Genomic DNA, 20,142 nt, shown 5'->3' with positions numbered 1-20,142 from the left:
AGAGACTACCAGAACTGCAAGAAGTGGTATCATATATAAGAAAAGCTGAAGGCTCAGTAGCACAGACTATCTGAGTCACTCAGCTTGTATCACAAAGCCCAATTCGAGTACGAGATTTCGGAGATAACTGGAAGAGAGAAGGAAAAAGAGCAAACAAAGGATTGACAAGTCTAATGTGAGAAGAACGTTGACTGCTAGAAAATCTAACCCAAGCGGTCTAACCCTTGGGGCACCGAAAGGCGCTAGACGCGGCAAGCGAGATAAAGAAAGCAGTTGGACTGCCTTGCCGTGGGATAGTTTTTTTTCCAATAAGAGACTGTTTTTGGGCAAGAAAAAAGATAGGAACTCACCCAAGGGATAGCAGATTACTGGCGATGACTTGGTGAAATGCAGGGAATCCTAGAGATAAGGTTCGAGAATCTAAAGCAAGACAACTTCGGTTCTGACCGAATAGAGCCCTTTAAGCAAAAGGGTGATTTGTTGGCGTCTTGTGTAACAAGGGCAAGATGAAAAGGCGGGGGGCGGGCATGATCAAGCTTTCAAGGAATGGACGGGCGTAGGCTTTCTAGTAAACTATGACCCCCTGACTGAATCAATTACCGCATGAGCTGAGAAAAAGAGTTAGACTTCTTTATTGCGTTGCATCGAAGAAGAAGAAGATTTTTTGACGCAGTGCAGGCATTGGATGGAAAAGACAGATAAGGGAAGAAGCAACCGGGAAAGGCATACCTAAAGGAGCATCCATCTCCCATGGCGAACATCTATCTGCACAAAGCCGACCTATAGATAGAAAGATACAAGAAAGGGAAATGAAATATGTAGGGTTAGTTTGAGATACACAGCCGAACAACCGCAGGGGCTTCCAGTAGTGATAGCTAAACTAACCAGATGGGATGCCCAAAACCTAGAGCTGATATTGAAATTGGAAATCAACATCGGATCCCTGCTATCTGAAAAAGGGGGGCATCCTGAAGCGGAGGATCATGAAATGCAACAAGGGGTGTGAACCAAGCGCTTGCGCGAAGAAGTAAATCAAAAAGAATGGAGACAAGGAAAGGAGAAGAGGCGAAAGATAGATTTTTGAGCGCATCGCATTGCCGCATAAACAATTGATCTGCAGGACTGGATGAGCAACCTTTCTCTGGAAATAGTGAAAAGGCATGTCACTTGGAATGGAACTCTAGGCTTACTTACTATCCTTTAATTTTCTCTTTTATAAGGAACAAAGCAAACAACCAAAACAAGAGCTAGCTTCTATCTGTTCTTCGCCTGAACATACATCTAGAAGAAGCCACCTTCTATTTGGCCTCTGTACCAGTAGTGGAGTGGCTTGCAACTTTCAATCAGAAAAGGAAGATTGAGCAAGATAAGGGAAAAAGAAGTTGTCCCCTCTTCTCTTCTCTAGTAACCCGCCGCCGGTCATATAGAGCTCGGAGCCCGCCACTGCATATGTAGAAAAAGAGGGAGCGTGGAAGGAAAAACAACCGTTTTACTTTGGCACATGAGGTGCTGGGTTTGGCTAGGTAACATAATGGAAATGTATCGGACTGCAAATCCTGGAATGACAGTTCGACCCCGTCCTCGGCCTTGGGGAGTGGCTCGCTGCACGGAACTCTTAAGTCTTTTTTTTTAATCTTCTTTAAGTCTTCCCAATTGCCAATTATGGAGATAAGATCGTAACCAGGGCTATCTTTCTAGCATGTCTCTATAAAGTGAAAGTCAAATTCATCCTTTGTTTTTCCTTTCCATTTGCTCGGATCTCTTCCGTTTCATCTATTTTGTCTGGATCCAGAATAATAAATACCAATCTAAGCCATTTCATGAATAAAAAGTGACCAATTAACCAACCAACAAAACTACTTGTTACAAATAACATCTTGTTGTTGCATCGAAACATATAAATGTTGACTAATTTGTTTAACGTTGAACTTGGTAAAATGAAATGGTTGAATAATTTTCAAATCCATTTGACCGGAGCCGGGATCAAAACTACTTTTTTATATAAGTATATAAGTAAGTATAAGTAAGGCCACCTTCAAAAATTCAACAGATTCCACCATAGCAACTCAACTCTTCAGATCAGGAATCGCCTTTCTTATCTATTTTATTTTACGCCCCCCTTAGCATGAACTAACTCATTTTTCTTTCGACTGGAAGTCCTTATCCTTAATCAGTTAATCCGGAAGTTACTTCCCAAGAATAAGGATCTGCCTTACTTAAGCCCCGACTTCGCTACACTTGCTTATAGAAGGAAATTCCCACTCAAAGGCCCTAGTACTACTTACTTTGCACTAGATTCAATTGCAGCGGAATCTATGGAATACTTGCTTAAAATAAAAACGTATTCAATTCCAAATCAACTAGTTATTCTTTCCCTTGCTTGACCTTGTCATCACCAGGAAGAATGTCGCATTCGATCTAATGAAAGATTCTTCTTTGAAGCATGAACCATCCGCTCCTTTTCCTCAAAAACTTACCTTGGAGTTGAAGTATTAGCTCACGCTGCAGCTGGACTAGTTATCTCGAAAGCTTTGGTTGAATAAAAAAGTATACTTACTTGGCTTCTTTCACTCCTAAATAAGTTATCCCGGCGACCAAAACGAAGACGTAGTAGAAGTAGCCTTTCCTTAAGTGTCTCGTTCGCCTCGTGCAATGCAATTCTTGGTAAAACTAAGCATCTGCTTCGGGAGTCTCTACGAGAGAATAGCTACCGATTTCCCGCCTCCTCTTCGGGTCCTCGGATAATGTTTTCATCGAAACTATGAAATTGAAAAAGTCTCTTTGAAAGTGAAATAGATACTCGATGGTCACATACCCTAGGGGTTACCGCAGGAAGTAAGCTTCACCTGACCTGTGACCTTAAAGAAAAGAATTAAAAATGGTACTCGGAGTAGCAAGGACTTTACTTTGCCTGCTATTCATTCAAAAATATGTTTCACCGTTAACTAGCTAACTAGATGGGACGTCAACAGTGGCAATGCAAAATGCAAGACCTGGACCTGGTTCAGGCAGTCAAGCAGCAAAGCCCTCTTTCTATTCGGGAGCTTTCGTCACGGCTATAAAGAATGGATCTTTCTCCTCATGAAGGTTATTGGGATCGATCCCTTCAACACTGTTTGGCATGGAAGGTCGCAAGATAAAAAGAAAAAAACACTCTTATTGTTAGCAGATTTTTCAAGCTCCCTGAGGTAAGGAAGTCAAGCAACCAATAGCATTTGTACCTTCTATGCCTTTCACCGGGTGAGCAAAAAGCGGTTACCTTTTGTACGGTTCAACCGTGTCCTTGGCCTCGGGGAGTGGCTCGCTGCACAGAACTCTTAAGTCTTTTCTTTTTTATCTTCTTTAAGTCTTCCCAATTGTCAATTAGGGAGATAAGATCGTAACCAGGGCTATCTTTCTAGCATGTCTTTATAAAGTGAAAGTCAAATTCATCCTTTGTTTTTTCCTTTCCATTTGCTCGAATCTCTTCTGTTTCATCTATTTTGTCCGGATCTAGAATAATAAATACCAATCCAAACCATTTCATGAATAAAAAGTGACCAATTAACCAACTAACAAAACTACTTGCTTTCTTTTTTCACATTCTAACAAGAGATAAATGAATCAACAAATGTGATGCAATACCCACTGATGGATCTCATCTGGTAGCCCCTTATTTACATACGTGTCCCAGAGTTCTGGGTACTAGGTGGAAGCTCCCTGAAAGATTACTATTTCCAATTCTTATCTTGCTCGCTTAAGTACGCTATTTCTTTCTCGAGTTCTTTTTGCGTTATTGCTTTGTTCACGCTTTCCGCTTCTATGCGGTAGAGCTTTACCTTGCTTTCTTGTTCGCTTCGGTGCTATATTGGTTATGCCTTTATATAACCACTGGAAAGTTAATCTAAATTGATTGTGCGCTTCTAATTCGAAAGTGTAAGAGCGGATCTTAGTCAACTAAAAAACTAAAGTGAGCTCTCGGCTTTTCAGCGCGGTCAAATCAAATAAAGAGGGACTTCCCTTTTTCCCTTTTATTCCGTGGGATGATATATCCCTTGAGTGTCTCCCTGAAGCCTAAGTTGGTCTTCCTTTTCAAAAGCACAGACTAAGAGCACAACTTGGTCCCAACAATCTTTAGGAAGAAAGCATCGACGTGGTGTATGACGCTCGCCGTGTGGGAGAGAAAGTGAGAGAGAGTGCATAGTGCTAATAGCGAATAAAAGGTTATTGAGCGTATTGGATATGGGTTAGGAATTGCATCAATGTGTCCTTTTCCTTCTCCAGAGAACAGGAGTCCTTTGGCTCAAAAGCATGCTCACACGCTGTGTCATCTGATAAGGGAAAAGTGAAGGTAGAGTCATATAGTAAGAACACGCCTGCTTTTTGTTTGTAGTCAAAGTCTTGACGCTGGCGGACGTGTTCTCATCTGTTGAAAGAAAGATGGTAAGGTATTGGTGCAAATATAAAAAAGAAATCTGAATTAAGCGAGAAGCATTAAAAATATTTTTCCTTTAAATTAAATTTGAATTTTTCTTCGTGGAGGACTTTTTTTAAAAGGAGGAATCTCAATCTCAACATTGAGTTACAAAACTGGAAGGAAAGAAAGCCCCGACCTAACCCCTTTTTCGAAATTAGTGTTATACACTCGAACTAAAGACTCAACCTTTCTTCTGAATTAATGTTATAAATAAATGAGTATGAAAAACTTCTCAGAACGGAAAAAGGCTCTCTTGCTTTGCTTGTTTGCTTTGTTCCTTATAGCATTATGGTGAGCTCTCCTTTCATTGGTCTCGGGTTCAGTATTTGTTATAAGCGGATCTTTTTCTTCTTTGGAGACCTGGTGGCATACTCCCTTCGGCCTACCCAAGTGTGACTTCTCATTCTAAAAAAAGAGAAAGGGCGATAGCTTTCCGGTCGGGATCCTTCTCTCATTCGGAAGGGCTTTCTCCCCTCAAAGACTCCCCGTAGAGTGGAAATTTCCCGGCTAGCGCCTCGCGGAGTGTAGAGCTTGGTCCTCATTCCAGGTGATTTTTCATCTCCTTGTTGTGGGGACAAGTGAACATGAAGATTGAAATCATCGGTGACGAGGCCCCGGCCTATGAACAGTTCCGTTACTATTACTCCAAAATGGATGTTATTTCATAGGCAGAAGGAAAATTATTAGCAGAGGAATCTAAAGCTTCAGCTAGAATAGCCCTTCCCTGTCTTTATGGTTTGCCGGGATATTCTCTCCATCGTATAGTACCTTGCTTGGGGTCAGTAGTAAATGAGAGCGAGCACGAAAGAAAGGCTTGGACCAGCTCCTTGTAGGGTGTAATTCCAATTGTCTTTATCCCAATGTCCGTGATCAAGCCGTAAAAGAATAGCTTAATAGAAATCAAATTCGTACGAGATATAAGGGAAAGGTTCATAGCAAGAGCATCCGCAGCGGGGTGTCGCTAGTTGGGCCAAACAAAATAACAATGTCACATTAATCTCTTTGTGGATCACTTTTCCTAGTCGCATAACCACAGAAGAGGCATTGTCTCAATGAGCATTCAATAAAGTGTAAACAAGGCTCTTGCGTACACATCCGATATTAGTTTGCTTCCTCCACTTCATACACACGGGTAGTCAAAATGTGTAATGACAACGAGAAGACTGAAAGCGAGATTACAGGCGAGTTGGTTAACATGGATCCCAATTCATCATAGTAAATCCACCTTATGATCGGTTCACAGAGAAGAGCTTGAATGCCTCATTTCTATATTCAGACGCATGGGCTACGTGAGTCCGTTTGTTTACCAAGCAAAGCAGACAACGGGGGTAGTTGCTTGGAAAGTCTGCGTCAGCTAAAGAGAAAAAAAATAGAAGATGAAGAATTGAGAATATCAACCAAGAGAACAAAAGATGTAGAAAGTCTCACAGCATAGCACAGAAACAAAGAAGAGGGGGCAAAGACAGACAGACCAAGAGCACTGCTCTAAATGTAAACCAAAAAGCAGTCGAAATTCTATAACAGATTTTTTTACCGGGACGGATCAAACTGTGATTGAATATCTTTCTTTCTCTCCTCAATCTCTCTTTCCTTCTGGGATAATTTATAATTTAGATTAGTAATTTCTTTGTTTAGCTGTAAACATTTTTTTCCTTTTAGTTGGGAGATGATTAGTTTACTACTGTGATCTAGACAAGACAAGTCTGTGATATGAATTGGCTCAGTATCCACCCACACATCTCCATGGAATACTTCACACCTCTTGTTGCCCAGCTTAATTCCCACTTTGACGAATGAGTCTTTCTTGAAGATGTTAAGGGTGTGCTTATTGATCCGGAAGGGAAATTCCGCCTGAACGAGTATTTCCCGGGTTGGATCTAAATATAGTTGCTCAAAGAATGAAGGTTCAATTTGGTTTTTTTAGCTGGTCCCTTGAACTTAAAGATAAATTGACCCGTCAATGTTATAGTAACCATAGGATTTGGGTGCTAAAAAGTATCCCATCTTTATTTCATCCTCTAGCTTAAACTTTCCTAAGTCAGAAGAAGAAATCACATCACTAGGCAGTTGATGCCCAAGCACAACCGAGTCAGTGTCCGTGTAGTAGCAGTCCTCTCTTGATATAAAAGGGGTACATATAGATCCTAGCGGATGCAGTGATAGCAGCAACTAGTTGTACAGCAGACGTTTTTTTGGTGGTACCCAATAATCCGTGCTTTTTCCGGTATTGATATGGTAGGAAAAGATGTAGTATGTCTCGCTAAGCCTGTCACCGAAAATTAAGTCACTATGCCGGATCAAATCAAAGTATCTCTCTTTAGAGCAGATCTTGGTAATGGTGCTTTAAGGGTTAATGCCATAGAGAGTGTTCATAATGGGCTTGTATACATATGACAAGGCATCATTTCCTTTCTTCTTTGCCTCAAGCCCGTTCTGAAAAAGTTCGCTGACAAAGTCCCCGAAGGGGCTTTCCATTTTCTCAAAAAGGTAGCCGAAGATTGGAATCACTGTATAGCCTAAGTCTCTTGTATACTTTAACTCTTCGCTATAGTAGACACGAATAAATTACCCAGTTGGAAAGATAAGAGTGTCATTTTGGTCTTGATAGGGTAGAAAGGGCTTTTTGATTGTCTTAGGATAGATGACATACACCTTGATAAAGCCGAAGATGCTATCTAAGTCCTTCCTATTAAGATTACCATGCCAGACTTGAACACCACTAGGCATTGGATATTCTTTCATGACGGAGGGATACAGAGAGTTCACATCGTAATAGAATAGGTTTGAGGAGACTTCTTCGAGCTGTATTTGACTGACCGCAAGGACTATGTTGAATGGTATGCCTCAGTGTCAACATGAGGATAGGGTCAAACTACGCGATCTGGGGAGGTCAGGCTGCTTCATGGATTGCTAAGCTAAGGAGAGACCTGGATACTATTTCATTGAGGAAGTCAATCTTTAGAGTTCTCTTGCTATTGGGAAGGGTGAGCCTTCCCTTTTTAGATCGTCTTCTGCCCAATGCGGTATCCTCCTGTTTTTTGGTTGCCATCCCATTGGGTTTACCTTGTTTACAGGTTGACCCTATGGCAGTAAGAAAAGGTGATCTTGTGCTATACTCCGGTGATCTCTTGCCTACCGAGGCACGCTAACTCCCATCGTGTCCCAGATCACATTCCGTGAATCGAAAGGTTTTGCCCAATCATCCATCAGCTCCTCTCGTAGATGCGGTGCGGTTTTACGAAGCGTCTAAGCACAGTTCACTCGCGTTGATCAATTAAGAGTTTAGCCGCCACTCCTTAACTTAAGGTTACATGTTGTATCATAAACTTCTTGCATAGTTTCCCACGCTTCATACCTTCTCTTCTGAAGGGAAGGTAAGTAAAGGGTTAGGCATGGTGGGGTAGGAGCACCCAGTCGGCAAGATTTTTGGCCTGACCAAAAAGTCTTATGTCCTCCGAGTCGCACGGCGTTTTAACCGAAAGAACTTATTGCGCAATTCATGCGTTTCCGTTTTTATGAAAAGAAATTTTTTCTTGATTTCCATGAAAAATTGTTCTCTGGACTTTTTATCAATATGAGGTGATCGTAACACAGTATATAAAATTCGTGATTCAGGCAATCCAATCTTCCGTGTGTAACGCGTAAGCCCCCCAAAATGGTAGTTTTCAAAAAATGGGTTCTCAAAAGATCGAATTACTATGCGTATCTTGGTGGTCGTGACTTTTGGTGGTCTTTCTTTTCTCCTCTTCCTGTTCTATTGATCAGAAGGCAGTGCCACGCCGGTTTAGAATTCGGGTTAAGGCTCCCCTTCGTAACAAAAAGAAAGAAGAAGTAGGATCAAACCTCGAAGAAGAAGCCTGAGCACTGGACGAAGTCTTTTCCGTTGTATGACGAAGAAGAAGAAAGGATGGGCTGGATCGACAACGGTACCGCAAGCAAGCATGCAATACTCCTCTGCTGACCTGATGAAAGAGCCATCGGTGACAACAACTCTGATAGAAGATTTTCGAAGCCCCCAAGAAGAAAAAGGAATCGATCTTTTTTCTTTTTCTTTTTATCCTTCCTTCGTGAATGCTGCCTTCCATTTTTTCATAAAAAAGATCTAGATTTTCATGCACTGCATTCCCCGTGTCTAACAGGGGATTTCGGATCGGATAAACTAAGTGCGAAAAGAAAAAGAGAGAGGGATAGATAAAAACAAAGAAAAGTCTTCCCCGGCATCCCCTTTCTATTGGAAAAGGCGTCTCCGAAAGTGTTCAACTCACTTCCATCAAGCCTCTTTTCTTTTCTTTTTTTGAAGGGTATAGAACTGAGGAGCTCTTCAAAGAGACTCTGCTCGCGCTCGCAGGAAGAACATTTCATAAAAGATCTTACAAGACTGACGATACATTCCACAGTTCAGTTAACTTTTTACATATTGTTTCATTGAATATTGGAATATATATGTTATACACAATCTTCATAATAAGCGAAAGAAGGGCTTAAGTAAAGTAGCGCGTGAAGCGGAGGTAAGATAGAGGTTTCGACAGTATGATAGTGAATGGGACCTTAACGTAACCTGATTATGCTTGACTCTTTCTTCCATTTTGAAATTGGTTGGCTTTCGTCTGTATGTGGTAACAATCCTTTCATGAAAAAGGAAGCAGGAGGCTATTGGTGCAACCCTATCACTAAGAAGAAAGGGAGTCAAAGCCACGCGTTTGACTATCGAGTCCGGACTTGCAGCGTCTGCTGCCCCTCCAATCCTCCATTCCGTGGCGAAAATCTAAAAGGAAATTCAATGGCTACTAGAAACGAATGGGCTGGCTGCAAGGACCCGTAGCACGTTTCTAAAGAACAGTCTCAGTGAGACTTGACGAAAGAGATGAAAAAAGACTCTGGTTTGATCATTTTTGAAACCAAGAATCTATTCAATAAATGAAATAGATAAAGAGATTCTTATCTTCTTTTATTATTAGGGCAGGTTGGAGTCTGTGAATTGACCCAGAAAGACGTGATGTTTTTGATTCCTCTTTGACGTGGAGTGCGAATTCTTCCCCGTGAAATTTTTCCATAGCTTGCTCATCGAAGAATCCAAGAAAAGCGGGCTCCAGTTACTTTCCCAATATCAATACGGCTCAAGAGCTCCTCGAATAAGAAAAAAGCAGGGCTTATCCATTTTTAGTTTTTTTCCACACCATCTTCTCCAGATCCGACCCGCTTCCCCTTCGGACTCTTTGGCTTTTTGTTTTTGAGTGAACCAATTTCCTTACCTTAATAAAAGGGAAGTAGTATCTTTTAAGCAGATTCCGGATTTTTTTCGTTTGATCCGCTCGTGGAATTGATTTTTCTTTTTGTTGGAAAAGAAAAGAAACCATCATCAGAGAATAGAAAACGAGATGGAATAGGACCGGTTTGAAAAGGTGTAAAGTCAAGTTTTTTCCTCTGTGTTTGAGAAAAAAGCGTTTACCATTGGCGGGCGGCCCTATACTAATCAATCTCCATAACCATACTCTGGTTAATCATTTCATTGCCTCAGTCCGATTGGATTGCATCCACTTAGATTAGTAGTCAGTAGCTTTCCTTCTTTTTCCCCTCTCATTCAAAATAGCAAGAAAAGAAAGTCAGGTTTCATTCTTTATGACTTATTAATAAACTAGGGCTAGCGTTTAGTTTAGGATATACCATAACTGAAATCCTACGACGAACTAAATGAGACTTTTTGCGGGACTAGCTTTTCTTCTTCACCCTTTGATAGTCTAATTTGAAACAGATCCCATTGCGTTGGTTTGGTACCCTAAGAACAGCAGTAGTAGTTAGATTGATACTGAATCCTAGTTTCTTTTCAGAACATTGCCCCTGCCTTAAATTAAAAAAGAAAAGTTGACTTAAGCATTTGTAAATCCCTTTCATTCAAAAGACGCTTGAGTCGTTGGAAAAGATTGGGATAGGATCCATTTCGGGAACGCAATGTGGAATGTAAGAAAAATGAAACTATTCTAACTCCAGTACGTACAGCGCTTTCTTTTCATTCAAGATCTCATTCCCGGTTCCATCTATTCTATTCAGCCAATCCCTTGCTACTTGCTTCATCCCGCCCTGCCTGGTCATGTACCCTATCTAGAATCTATAATAGAATCTATGTCGGCATCTGTCCCACTGGCTGTTGAAGGTGCTGTCTGATGAAAGATATCCCCAGACCCTTTTGTGCCTATTTTTACTTGTTAAAAAAACACTCAGATTGGAAATATCTTTGAGCACTGCACTTTTCACATGATGCAAATGCAATCTTAGGCCTTAGTAGACTTGCTCTCTCGCCCAAGCCTCACATAGCCTTCCTTCTCATTCATCATCCAAGCACTCAGTTTTCCTGCCTGCTTAGATGTGTCAATCCGCCTATCTTTACCCTTGGACTAGTATAGAGTATCGAGAGCTCTATTCATTCATTTATTGGTAGGATAGGAAAGACTGTATATATAGAGGGTTCATTGCTATTTGATTTGCTCTACCTCTATGCGAGCACTGAATACACTATATTATCCCCCCTTTTTGGTGCCCCGTGTTGGCACGCGAGGAAACCAGACAAGTAATTCTATCCCCTTCACTTCACTAGGTCTCAAACCTGCTACTGCTACCAGAAAGAGATTCTCTATCCCTAGAAAGAGATCTAATCTACAAAGCTGGCTTATAGAAAAGTGGTACATGGTACGGTAGGCTTCCCGCAACAAGAAGAGGAGTTTTGTCGCTTCACTCTCTATAGGCCTAAACCACTTACTTAAAGTATAGATTGATCCACCGGACTTTTGGAACAAAACTGAATAGATAGGATAGGATAGATTTCAACAAGCTTTACCGAACCAAACGGAAAGAAGAAAAGATACCAGAAGGACACGGAAGGGAAGAGATCGGAAAGACTTAAACCAGCTTTAAGGTGCTAACCAGAACGTGAGGAAGGAGAGATTGAACCCTCCTTTAGTAAAGGAAAGAAGAAGGCTGTTCTCCTTAACTTAAAATTTTTTAATAAAACTTTGAGAGTCCTTTCTATCTGCTAGCATAAGTGGCGAAGCAAGATGGGATAGCTAACCAAACGGGCTCTTCGGTACAGAAAAGAAAGACCTTTCCTTACTCTTTAACACTGGAACAGGAACAGGAAACAGAAAGGGTGTTCAAAAATCTTCAAAATTAATACATCCTGATCTCGACTTTCAACATATACAAAGGATTAAAAGAGACGGAAAGAACTCAAACAACCAGCTTTAATGCTAAAAAAAACTCAAGAGGAGATAAATAAGAAAGACTTAAAGAAGCCTACCCCCTTCGAAGAGGAAGAAGAAGCAGGGTATTCTCCTGTATCAACAACTATTAGTCGTGTCTTTATTCTAGCAGATATTGCGAAAGCAAGGTTCTCGACTAATTTGAAAATGATAGATACAACTAAAAACAGCCTTCGGATGTTTATGCTACTCGGTCGTTCCTAAAGAGCTCGAGACTTAAAGTAGCTATTAATACGACTCTTTAACCTCCTAGCTTCATGAGAGAGAAATTCTTTTCTCACGCTCTACATATAAACATTGTCTTTTTATTCCAAGCCTGGACTTTAGTTCATCGAGGAAAGGAGAATTTACTACGAGAGTGTAGGGATTTGCTCCTCAATAGGTATCGGGGTACGTGAAAGAGTCAATTTTTGCTTAGTCGCTTGATGAATGGTTTTTACGACGTTAGTGAGAGCAGAGTCCAAACCAAAAACCAATTCATTCTCATACAATAATTAGAATTGGTGGCAAAGCTCTGTATAAATCCATAAATCAAGTTTTCTAAGAAAGAAAGTCATCAAGCTAGCAAGGCTATGAGTAAGCCTAAAGCTAGTTGTTCAGCCATTCCGCTAACAACGCTTTGAGAAAGCACGCGAGGAAGCGAAGAAAACGGAGGCTCGAAAGCTGTCCGTTCTTTGGATTGAAGAAAGAATTAAATTCTATCTCATTTCATTAGCAAGCGAGCCAGCTTTTTTAATTAATAATCTTTCTTTCCAAGCGAGTCATCAATCAAGGATTTTCATCTTTCTTTCTTTCTTTCTGCGGGGTAGGCAAGTATTAGTGATAAGTGCTTGTGTGATATAAATGCGAAGAATTCTTTCCTTATGTTGAGCATTACTTTTCTCAGGTTTTTACACTAATATGTGTGTTTTTATGTTACTTTTATGCATGTAGGGTTGTGAGGTCGAGTATGAAGGAAAGAAGGCAATGTGGATCATAATGCACTGATTTTGGAGGAAATCTTGCTAAGGTTCAAACGCGAAGACATAGGTCGGGTGTGAGATGCTAAAATGTGTGCCAACCTCCTCGTATTTGAGTTAGCACAACCATTTGGAGGGGCACAAGGGTAGTCACACTCAAGCATTTCGACTTATGTACATATAACAAGATTTTCACCAACTTGTCCATCATTAAAGAAGCAAAGCGATCCACAACGTGAACGTGTGCCCATTTACGTCACCTCGATGAAAGTATGGACTCGGGTAGTGTTTTAGGCTAGGTACCAACTTGTCCATCATTAAAGTACTATAGCAGCACTATTCACAGCCGGCCGAGAAAATAGGAATTCCAAGAATCCACACGGGCATGTGGAAATTATACACGCCCGTGTGGAAATTCCACATGGGCGTGTGTAAAATCCACAGCCCCGTGTGGTCGCCCGATTCCAGCACTATTTAAAGCCGATTCAGCCGTGATTTCAGCATTCTTTTCTCCATCTTTTCCCCAACTTGAGAGAGGGTTTCGGCTAGGGTTTTGAGAGGTATTGGCTAAGGTTTTGGAGAGGTTCTACAGCTCTGACATCGTCATTCCTTAGGAAGAAGGTTGGTAGGGGAGCTTCCGTCGAGGCGTATCCTATACCGGACGAGGGAATCCTTGGACGATGAGTAGAGGACTTTCCACAAGACCATCGGCATTACTATCGAGGGGGTTTCTCTATGGATTCATTGCTTTTAGATTCTATTTCTTTGATTGTACTTAGCTCCATGAAGAGCTAAACCCTAGTGGGTACTTGGGTATTTGTGAACCCTAGGATGTATTTGTTTCATTGAATCTCTTTATTATGCTTTCAATTAATTGATGTTTGTTGTGAGTTCGAACCTTGAATGCTTGATTGTATGAACATTTCCCCTAGAGTGACACTAGGGTTGAGAGTTCTTGTTCGTAACCTTGTGAGTGAGTGACACACCACGAGCGTTAGGCAAAGCTAGGTTGGAGAGGGTTGAGAGGGTCGAGTCGAGAGGTACAAGAGCGTCCCCTTTCCCCTCCGATGTGATAGATTCTACCTCCATTCCTCGAGTTCTTTGCGGCCATAATAGAGTGAATGGTGTAAAGAATGACCCTCCGCTGGGGCTTAGTTGCGCGTGCAACGGAGTGAAGCGCTGAGGTGATCTTAGTATCTAGGGCTTAATCGTGGTTAGGGACCTTCCACATGGACCAAAGGGTTAGGTCTACAATTCGGAAGAGATTTATCACTTGGAATCCCTAGAGCTCATTGCAACTCTATTCGAGTGCGAGGTTGAGAGGTTATCTAATCTCTCCTCCGGGACATGTATAGAGTTAGGCATAGTTGACCTTAGATTTGGGACTATATATTTAAGAGTTTCCACGACTCACCATTTCATTGATTAGGAAGCATAATAGAGGGTTCTTGCACTTAAAACAATTGTCCAAGGTGGAGCATTTTCCGAGTACCCCATCTTTATCGATTGCGTTACCTCCTCCTTTACTCGTGCTTTCTTACTTGTTGTTTTTACTTTCGAGAATTGAATCATTGTCACACTTATCACTACTGATCTTTCACATAGCTAAGAAGCGGATTAAGTGTTTTTATTCCGTACTCCCCGTAGATTTGATACCCGCTCATCCGGGATTATTACTTCAATAAACCCTTGCACTTACGGGATATACGAAAGGGGACCTTGTCAATTGGCATGTGAGCTCAAGTTCAGGGCTTACAAAGGTTTCTTAGTAGTTATGTGTAGTCAACTTTGAAAGCGATAAAAGCAGAAGGAAGTAGGGATTCAAGTAAAGAATCCATGGAAAGCCCACAATTGTCTCACTGAGTCATGACTCAATCCAAGTTGACCGACGAGAGCAAAATCCTTATCTGCGAACGACGTAAGGAGTCAGACTTTGTCCTTATCAGGGAGTGAAGGCTTGGAGCTTGACTGAATCTGAAGACCAATCAAAGAATCTGTAAGCTAAGAGAACAGAATGAGTAGAACTCATCGAGTTTTTTCGAAGGGTAGGAAAGAAAGCTCAAAAGCTAGCTTTCTTTGTATTAGCTACTTACTATGGACTGAATTAAAATCTAGATGCGAGCAGACAAGCCGTCTAGTCTAGCGCTGGCCTCTATCTCTATAAAGTAGTTTACAGAATCAATGTTAGACGCAAGTGAGCTTTAGGATTGGATTTGATAAAGAAGGCTTAACTCTCTAAGCGAGTAGGGTACGACAGATAAGTACTCATGGAAAAGAAAGAACCAAGCAAGAAAGCAAGCCGAGTTTGTCGAGACAAGTCCCACACAGAATGAGCCTAGCGAGACAGAAGAATAATAGGAAATTTCTCTTTCAGAATTAATGCTTTTTCTTCTACGAATCTATCGCGTTAAGACAATTCAACATATTTTTTCTTGTATGTTAGAAGGTGCAGAACGTTAGAAGCAAGTGGGCCTTCGGCCACACTACCAACCCTCACTACGGCTTCTTTTGAAGCTCTAGTTCTCATGCATCCTAGCTCCAATATCTTGCTTTCGCTTTGAGCGCGAAGCTCGTTGGGACTTGCTGAGATCAAATGAGATATCCCAATCTTTGATTTATTGTCAAACTAGCAGTTCCCATGAACCAGACACAGGATTGATGGTGTACTAATCAATTTCGTTGGGAAGATGGCGAGGATGAAAGAAGTCCCTCAAGAGAGAGATAGGAAAAAGAAGTACGGAAGCGAGAGTAGGCTAGCTAAATACCCTAAAATCAGTGTACGAAAGGGCCCATGATATTGGGCAGTACATGGAAACCCCAGACCTACCAAGCGCTTAGGAACGTGTTGCGAAGGTGGAATAGAGTTTCCCGTTGAAATGATGACTTTGGGTGTAGCCAAGTTTGAAGGATAGAATGCTAACAAACCGGGGCCACAGCACTTGTTTATCCCGAATCCCCCGAAGATGATGTGGGGAAAGGAGAAGAAGGAGTCGGAGCTTATCAACCATAGGAATGCCCGATCGACTTTACTTTGTGAGCTACGAGGTCTCTTTTAGCGCACTTTACTTATCTTATTCTGCACACAATAATCACTAAGCATACGGGCAGGTCAATTCTGAGAATCGTATTAGAGACCGAACTGTGGTATCTTGCGAGGGGCACCTCATATGAGTGGTTAAGACATGACAAGTACAAGTAGAGGGGAGGAATCGGGGAGGCCCGATGCCTCGACCTTAGCCCTCATCCAAAACCTAGCAAACAGGCGTAACAATAGATAAGAAAAAATGAATGCCAGAGATAGAAAGGCTTCTCCTGGTCCAAAATATGTTCCCATCTGGGACAAATCCAATTGTCCAAACCACTGCTATATGGCCTTCACAATCACTCTCTCTCTCTCTCTCCTGATGATCGAAGCGAAGGAGCCTTGCTGATCATTTTTCAGCCCTTTCACCGAAACAAACGACCAAATTGAAGCAGTCTTGGTTGTAAAGCTAAAACTCGATGTCTTAGCGACTGATCCACTCCCACAGCTTCCTATAAGGGATTCGTCGTAGGTATTTAGACCGGAAGACAAGGACAGGCAATACCAAGGATACACCAAAATACATTTTGCTAATCCGCTATGAAACCCGAGTGCTGCTTGAATACTCGAACTATCCAGTGTTGGTCCTAACATCACCGACATTAGGGAAAAGAGTAAAGTCAGAGGCCACCTATCAGTGGCCTACTTCAGATCATAACTGAAAGCCTGTTTACAACCCACTAACCTATATAAAATAAAGGTTTCGTTTGATTGAAAGTCCCGTCCATGAGTATGCACGAGAAAATCGTCATTAACCAAGGGACGCAAGAGCCGCTTACTTAATTATGAATGGCTAATCTTCTCCTCTTACTAGCTCTTTCCTAAACTAAACCTAACCTGCCTGCCCATGAAGGCATCATAACCGATTTGAGCGCAAGTAGGTAGTTTTGGACCAACCCACCATTCAAACCAATCAAGGTCCTCGTTCGCCATCCATGTATTCTAAGAGTCAAAGGCATATATTGTCCTAGTTCTTCACATCCGGATGTGAAGAACTGGTCCAGGGCATGTTCTAACTGAAGCATACTTCCATAAGCTGAAAACTCAAAGGGTAATGCAAAAAAGGCTGACTTAAGAGGGAAATGAGGGTGCCTTATCGAGAGTTCTTACTAGCGGGACCCCTATCTCCTCGATTGAAGAAGGGATGTTGCATAGAGAGACTTCGAATGCTTGGTGCCAAGGCACCCTCTTATCAAGACTTGTAACTGGACCCTAGTACCTCTCAATGAGAGAACTGGCATATTCTTACTAACTAAACAAAGGAAGGCATATAGACTCAGTCCCTACATAGCAAGTGGTTGGTTCGCTACATCTGGGAATTTCACTTCCAATTTGGCTGGTGAGAACGCTGGCTTAATTGCCAAGGCTAGATCCTATTCAAATTTTTTTAAAAGGAAGAATCAAGGAGCACCTTTAGAGCGGTTATATACCCGGCAAGTCCAAGGAAGGCCTCAGTTGGGTAGGTAAAAACTTCAAGTATGGGACAAGCGAAGCGATCAGCCTTTGGACAGGTTGGTGAGTCTGTACATTTTTTGGAGTGAGGAAAGTCATTTGATTCCCTTCCTTAGGTTCTTTATTCGATTTGCAAAGATTTGATTGGCCCCTCGAAAGCACAGTTGAGAATACCAACCGGCATGCCTTCGTCCTCACTGCTATTGAATACTTTAGAAAATGGGCAAAACCCAAATCCTTCGTACATGTCAAAGCTTCTACCCTCATGCGGTTCATTAAAAAGAACATCATCACTTGCTTTAGTGTACCCAAGATGCTATTAACAGATAACGAGCTACAGTTTGTCTCAGAAATTATGTGATAGGGATTACATTTAATTTTTTCATTAATCCTCACCCCCAGGGCAATGGTCAAGTAGAGGCTACAAACAAGACACTGATGAAAATAGTGAAGAAGGTGTTCGAAACTCATAAAGCATCTGATTTTCCCGAAAAACTTCTCGTTGCCCCGAGGGCTTCTCGAACTTCCATCCACACTCCAACCGGTCAAACCCCGTACACACTCACATACGGAATGGAACATATGAGATCTTGATTCCCTCTCTTACAGTTAAACTGAAAAAAATTGATTAAGATGAAAAGAGAGAAGCTATTCTTTCTTCAGGTCTAAGGGCCTTCCTCGCGAGCTAGCTCGATTTAAGGAACGAGGGTTTTCTATTCCATCTAAGGTCGGGTTCCAAGCGGGTTAGCCCCTGATTCATAGGATGGATTGTTAGTTTTTGGTTTGACCGATAGATTTGAGCTTTAAGTGGGTCAACCTCGCATATCTGTCTCATGCTCGAGATGCACAAAAAGGGCAACTAGTGGCTATATTTTTAACCGGTGGGCCTATTTTTTTCTAGCTACTTTAAAACGTTTACGCTGTTGTCGTTCGTTCTACCAAAGGTCACTAAAACTAAAAAAATTGCTCCATGCATTGAAAAACAATCCCTGTAGGACCATGTGTAGACAATACAAGATGATATCTTGTTACCCGTGCAGGCCTTCTCTCGTCTTGGATTTAGTTAGCACTTAAGGGACAAACAAGGCTGTTACACATGATCTCATGGCCTACTTCTTCCTGGTCTCGGTCTCTTATGATCTAGCTTCGCCAAGACTTTAAAGCCTGCACCTTCTACCCGTGCCAATGTTGAAAATCTGGCAACTAGATAACCCATCTAGATTGCCATCAATCCAAACAAAGCAGATGGTGGGAATGAAAAAGGTTCCGAATTGACACAGGAGAGAAATCAATAGGTACTCGCGAGTATAGTTGTAGGAGCGAGCAGGAGCTCTTGAGTTGGCTTGGCTTTCGAAGGCAAGGCTCAGGAGAGGAGGTTAGGCATTAAAATAAGAAATAGAAGGTGCAGGAGATGGAAACAGAAGCTCAAAAAAGAAATAAGCGAATGGTAAAGATGTAAATAATCCAAGACTCATCGGTCGGGAAAAAGATCGACGTAATTCAGCGACTTAGCGCTCCACGAAATAAGATAATGCCATGATAACTATCGCCAAGATACCAACCCTTCATTCTAACCCATATATTCGCAAAGGAATTGGGGTTGGGACATCAGCAGGAAATGATCTAGCACATTAGTTTGGGGGAATAAATGAATTAGGTTATCAATTCCTATACTTGCAAGCTACCTATGATTTTCTTCGTCACCAACCATTTCTGGTGACTCAAGCATTTCCCCAAGCCCTTGTCATTTCCAGGATCGGTGTTCAATCCCCTACATCTGGTTCTTCTTCGTATCCCATCGATACATCAGGCAGGCATAGGAGAGCAATCGATTAGCCCAATAATCAGAGCGGGAGCAAATGTAGCTGGGGTCGGATTACTCCTATCTCTCCCTGTATATATAACGAATAAAGTAATTATTAAACACTCAGATCAGGACCTTCCTGAATGGGTGGAAACTTGCGGCAGGGCTTGCTTAACCGGATACACGGAATTGGGATCTCTCTCGCATGCAAATCTTTCTATCGGGAAACCCTCGAAACTTCTATCTTCCTTGGTAGGAGCGGTGGGATCGGGATGATGAGTGTTCATTGATTATAGAATATGAATATAAAGAAAAATATATATATTGATACCAAAAAGAAAAAATGGCAAGAAAATTATATATAATATAGATGGAGGAAAAAATAACGATGTGGAAAACAAGACAAGCATTTTGTAAAATGACACTGTACAATAAGTTTTTTTAAAAAGGGATGTAGCGCAGCTTGGTAGCTCCTTTGATTGGTGTCAAAAATAGAACTAAGGTTAAAATCCTGTCATCCCTACCCATTACTTATCCTATGGGTAGTAACAAGGGATCAATTAAGATCGATTCAAATTGGACAAAATTTCTTGTTTTCTTATACAACAATATGCATGCTGTACAAAATCATCCTTTTCTTTACAGGTTGATCTCCTGTTATAAGAAAGCGCTCTTAGTTCAGTTCGGTAGAACGCGGGTCTCCAAAACCCGATGTCGTAGGTTCAAATCCTACAGAGCGTGATTTTGTTTATCTTATGTCGAATCACAATAAAATAACTTAATTTTTAAAAAGTTGAATTACAATTTGAATTTGACCTCCTCTTTGCAGGAGGTCAATCAAAAAAAGAAATATTACTCAATTAAAGGTCCAACTGATCACCGCGTCTATATTGTAAATATGCAGTTACAAATAATCCTGCCAAAGTAATAGGAATTAGACCTAAGACAATTCCAAATAGAAAAACTCAAATTTTTTTACTTTTTTTAATACTTGAACTACTTGACTTTTAGTATTATATTATAGTATGACCAACTAATTACTTGAATTGAAATAAAAAGGATTCAAACAAAAAAACTTTTTAACCCTAAATTAAAAGGGCTTTTTATTATTTAACATTATATAGTTATTTATAATA

The 20,142-nt window shown here is 41.2% G+C and overlaps 1 non-coding gene across 1 annotated transcript; it reads left to right on the top strand.

Moving 5' to 3' along the window:
- The first annotated feature begins 19,673 nt into the window (after nucleotides 1–19,673).
- On the top strand, nucleotides 19,674–19,747 carry TRNAW-CCA. Its single transcript has one exon. It is a non-coding gene; the product is annotated as a tRNA-Trp (tRNA).
- Nucleotides 19,748–20,142: the final 395 nt, after the last annotated feature.

The sequence above is a fragment of the Dioscorea cayenensis genome, chromosome 9, assembly GCF_009730915.1.
Source record: "Dioscorea cayenensis subsp. rotundata cultivar TDr96_F1 chromosome 9, TDr96_F1_v2_PseudoChromosome.rev07_lg8_w22 25.fasta, whole genome shotgun sequence".
Classification (NCBI taxonomy): Eukaryota; Viridiplantae; Streptophyta; class Magnoliopsida; order Dioscoreales; family Dioscoreaceae; genus Dioscorea; species Dioscorea cayenensis.
The sequence above is the reverse complement of the archived record's forward strand: the minus strand, read 5'-3'. Positions and strand labels throughout refer to the sequence as shown.